Raw genomic sequence first — 5,619 nt, forward strand, 5'->3', positions numbered from 1 at the left:
GATTTTCTGACATCCATTTAATGTGTTTACAGATTTGAAGAGTACCAGATGGCCAAAAGGATCCCAAATGAACCACAGCAGCCCTCAATTTCACAATTCCTGGACAATCGTGTTGGGTAATACAGCATGAGTCATCCACAGCAGAAAAGCTATCGCCAATGCAATACTGTCCAACCTGTTTATTGAGTGCAACTTGCCCCTGTCTATCGTAGAAAACAAGAGTTTTTGGCACTTTCTGACAGTACTTGACAGCAAGTGCAGCACAGTGTGTCGTAGAACACTGACATCAAAAACAGAGAACCTCGCTGAAGAGACGCTCAAAACTAAAAACTCAATTGAGCAACAATGAACATGTTTCAGTCACTGTGGACATTTGGTCTAACCGATTCCTTGGTGTCACTGTGCACTGGATAGAGAAAGAGGCAGAGAGGATACAGCTAAGGTCCAATCTCTTAGCCTGTGAATGCTTCAAAGGCTCACACACAGCTGAAAGAATCTGTGACCAATTTGAGTCAATATGTGACGAATACACCATTAAAGACTACATTATTAGTCACAATGCTGCTAACATGAGAAAAGCATTCACTGTATGTTTCCCCAGTGAACAAGAGGATGACGATGAGATAATCTTGATGACCCTGAGCTCTGGTGTGACTTAACCCTCAAGAAACAGTAGATGTTGCTATGGCAAAGAAACAGCACTTGCAGTGTTTTGCACACACTCTTCAGCTGGTGGTGGGAGACAGCTTGAAAGAAACAAAAGTGGCATCGCCTTCTCTTTCAAAGTTATCAAAACTTTGCACATGTAGTGGGTCTGAAATAGCCACATGTACTTTATAATAGTAACAGACACCCCCTCTGTTTCATGTTAATAACTGAACCTTTTTAAGTACAGTTTATCACTTGCACCAGTAGAGGGTGCTCTATCACCAGTAGAGGGTGCTCTATTACCAGTGGGTCCAAGCACACAGTCTCTGCTCTGCTTTGTTCTGCCCATGTGCAGAGAACTAACCTTCAGAGCAGCAGTCGATTGTGTTTGGATCCCCAGGTATGTAAAATGTATTATTTGTAAATGTCTGTTCAGCGAAACAATGTAATAACATATGGCAAAGCCATGAAGTGAACCTAAATAAGTGTAGAATATCAAAATATGTGCTGTATTGTTTTGGTATATCATCGGGCATTGCCGTCCACAAAACCTTGGTTAAATGAGAATGAATGTTTGTGTGTGTGCGCATTTTCAACGGTAAATGTTGTTAGTTATTAGTTGTTGTATATGCATGTGCAGAGAATAAACCTGTAGGGCAGCAGTCGATTGAGCTAACAGCTCTCGTGTTGTGTTTAGATCCCCTGATTCACAGTTTTAACGCGCTCAGTGCCCGCCGCCTGAGTGGTTCATGCTGCCGGACCAGAGACCCCTAGCTCTGGCGCCGGTAACATTTGGGGGCTCGTCCGGGATCATTTAACGTTCCTGCCTGGCGGAGTGAGTGTAGTGAAGACGTGAAACGGTGCCGAAAGCTTCAGGGAAGGCTGCTGCATTAAAGAGGGTCATCCAGAGAGCGGAAGTCACCAGAGTAATGCCTAAATGGCCACGGTCACTCCACGGTGGATGCTGATCTTCAAGATCCAGAAGAGTCTTTCATATTTGAGTACAGACCAGCTGTTGACAGTAATGAGCTCAATAGATAATGGCAGCAAAACTCATAATATTAAGGATTTGAGTGAACCAGAACTGTATGACCTGTTTATAGACTATGTCAGGAGTGAGAAATTAAATGCTATGGAAGATCAAGGTATGACTCACCTCCTCATCCTGATGGACATGCTGAGTGACCTGCTGGCCACAGAACCCAGTGGAAGTGAAACTCGCCAGGCTGCACCGGAGACAGGACAGCTGGTGGAGGATTCATCACCCCACCAGGGGCAGCTATCCACTTCACCTCGTTCTGATCATCATCACACAGTCACACAATCCCCTACAACCACATCCTGTCCACACAGCCATCGCAGATGAACAAAGACATTCATCCCCTTTCACCTCCACGAAGAGACAGTGGACTGCCAGCAAAGCACTTGGACACTTCCACAGTCACTGGGGCTTTCACCGCCGGCATTGTTGGATCTTCCCATGGGAGAGCAAGAGTCTGTCATCCAGCATGGGAGATCAGGTATTGAAGTTGACTGATGTTGCAGCTCTGCTCCCACACAGAGAATTTAAGTTACATGGTTGACAAATCTCTGATGTTGGGTCATGTCATACAGTAACCTTTGTAAACAAATCGAAGAAGGTATACAGGAAGGTTTTACTGAGTCAGAGGTAATTCGCACTGTGATGAAAATAATCAAACCAGGTACATTCAGAGAAACGTTGACAAACAAAAGTGATTTGACTGTCGATGAGCTAAAGCGGTTTCTCCGCGCACATATCAGAGATAAAAGCAGTACTGAACTTTTTTAGGAGTAAAGTAATGTTAAGCAACAGGACAAAGAGAATCCCTAGCAATTTCTGTACAGAATAATGGGGTAAAGCAGCATATTTTGTTTGAGTCACAAAAGCCCGGTGCAGAGTTTAGTTATGACAAGAAGCTGGTTCAGGGCACCTTTCTCCACACTCTGTACCAAGGTCTGAATGAGAAAAATAACCATGTTTGTTATGATCTCAAACGTCTTCTCACAGACTTGCAGGTTGGTGATGACTTTCTGTTGGACCAGATCACTAAATCTGCCAGTGAGGAGAGACTCAGACGCCTGGGCACAGTAGCTAAAACCTGACCAGTGACTGTGAGCCCAGCTCAGCTTGACGGTAGTGACTCAACTAAGCAGACTAGAGTTGACACTGAGTTACAGGCTAACCATGACGTTATCAAAGAACTGACTGCACAGGTGTCCTCCATAACTAAACAACTGGCTCAAGTGGTGAGGCCTGCTGGCACTGCCACCCCTGTGAACACACACTCAGCCACAACCCATCCACTGCCATCAACACCTGAAGCCCGTGGCAGATACAGAAACTGAGTACAGCCGGGCAAGACTAAGGGGCAACCAGCGACCGTGACAGCTAAGGAATCAGCCCAACCCAGCCACTCTAAAGCGGCCCTGTAACAACAACACCATGTCAGCCACCAACAATGAAACGCTTAGCACAGCTCATAGGGAAGCAATGTATGGTCTCATGTACTCTCAATGGTGTTCTTCTCCAGATGTTGTTGGACTCAGGAGCTCAGGTGACAATGGTGGGGAGACGCTGGATGGAAGAAGCACTCCCCCAAGTCGAAATCCAGCCACTTGAATCCCTCCCTGTGGATGAGCCACTGGTGATTTCTGCAGCAAATGGCACAGATGTCCCCTTTGATGGGTGGGCAGATGTTGAACACCAAATCGGCAACAAACACTGTGGATATGCCACCATCAAAGTGCCAATGCTAATCAGCCAGAACTGTCTCAACTGTCCTCTCTTAGGCAGCAATGTTTTAGTTGAGATAATCAAAGAACAGAAAAATGAGGTCGATATTTCTGCCTTATTGAAAGAAACCTTAAGCATAAATGGCAGTGCTGTAGAAGCCCTAGTTTCTGCTTGTCAGATGCTGACCACAAGTGAGTAGTAGAGTGCAGTGTGAGCACAGGGAAGATGGGTCTCACTATTCCCGCAGGACAGTTTTGTGAGGTGAGTTGTAGAGTCAGAGAATGACCAGGGGGTGGGGTTATGCTTTTCCAACCCAACTTAGTAACTGTTCCGAGGGGTTGGATTTGTTTTAGGCTGTAGTTGTTGTTCCAGGTGGGTCCTCAAAGATAGTTAAGATCCCTGTTCAAAACCCTAGAGAAAACTACTGAAATTAAACCTGTTAACTGTTTCCCAGGTGGATTAGAACCCATGTCCCCTAACACTGTTAATACATCCTCAGCTTAGGTTAGCACAGACAAACAAAGAGGAGCAAGTGAAAAAAATACAGGCAGAGGGCACAACAAGACAGAGATGGCACCCCTCTGTTGATGTGTCGCACCTGGAAATACATGAACAAAACATAGTCAGAGACATGTTATATGAGGAGTTGTCTTCACCAAAGATGATTGTGACATTGGGTACATATCAAACCTGCAACTGAAAATCCATCTGAAGGATGACACGCCAGTGCAAACGTCCTACAACTCTGTGCCAAAGCCCTTGTACAAAAAGGTGAAGGACTATGTCCAAAAGCTGCTTGACCAGGGTTGGATCAGGAAGTCTGCTTCTCCCTACTCATCTCCAGTGGTTTGTGTTAGGAAGAAGGACCAGAGTTTACGTCTGTGCGGTAAAAAAGCGGTAAAAGACAGTGATGTGCCATGGGTGGCTGCATTACAGCTACAGTCTGGTGTAAGCGGCGCACACCCTGAAGGCATCCGGGTTATCACTCTATAAAGCGTCAGAGCTGCACAGAAAGACCATCTGTGTAGGGCCCTAACTTAGGGCCCTAACTTAGGGCCCTATACATAGGAAAGCATTCTAAAGCATATAAAAATGTGTGTTATGATGACTTTAATGTATTCTAAAATAAATAAAGCATATGGGAAAATGATTATGTTCTTAAATGTCTTACACAGCTAAATCAGTTTGGGGTCAAATTGACCACAGACCACAGATGTATACAACATGCATACAGGACATCAAAAAAAATATTATGATGTTATATCAATTGAATCTTGGCTGTGGCGGTGTGAGTGAACGCTGGCGCGACTTGCTGCCGCTGCTCACCCGTAACTTTTTAAGCTATCACTTTAAGTTTTTAGTTTAGGTCTTTTTAGCAGCTTACTGATCCACAACTGCCACCGGTCCTGTGTCCATTTCGACCGAGTCCCCGCGGGGTTTGTCGCCACGGTGCTGGCTGGCGGGATGCCCTTCGAGTCCGTTCTTCTCTGGACTTTGCTGTCTTTTCTTTCGCCAACTTGCGATGGGCCTGCTCCAATACTCCATCTGGTCCACCTCTCGTCGCCCCCCACGAAACACTGACCGGGTTGCTGACCACAGTGTGCTGGCCTACCTAGCCCGGTCGGCTAACACTCCTCCCAGATGTGACAACTCCGTCAACTTTGGCCTGCTCAACATCCGCTCACTCACGAGCAAAGGACATCTCATCCAGGATCTCCTCACCGACCGTAAGTTTGATTTTCTCTGTTTAACCGAGATATGGCAACAGCCCAACGACTTCTCTCAACTCAACGAATCCACTCCTACGGGGTTTGTTTAAATCTGTCAACCCTGTGAATCTGGCCGAGGAGGAGATCTTGCGATAATTCACCGCGAGAAATGGAAAGTCTCGCCGGTATCTGTTCCAACCTTCTCCTCCTTTGAATCCATCGTGTGTCCCCCTAAACCCAATAACCAGTTTTTAAATGACTTTGCTGCTCTGCTTACTTATTTGTCTACCCTCTCACCAAACAATATAGTACTGGGAGATTTCAACATCCACATGGATAATAATAATAACCCTATTACCAAAGACTTCTCATCCTGCATGGACAGCTTTGGATTCCAACAGTTTACTAATGTTCCCACTCATACTCATGGGCACATCTTGGACCTAATTTGCTGCTCTGGTGTCTCTCCTTCCAACCACACAGCTGATGAACTCCCAATAACTGACC

The sequence above is a fragment of the Cynoglossus semilaevis genome, chromosome 1 (genome assembly GCF_000523025.1).
Source record: "Cynoglossus semilaevis isolate Cse_v1.0 chromosome 1, Cse_v1.0, whole genome shotgun sequence".
NCBI lineage: Eukaryota > Metazoa > Chordata > Actinopteri > Pleuronectiformes > Cynoglossidae > Cynoglossus > Cynoglossus semilaevis.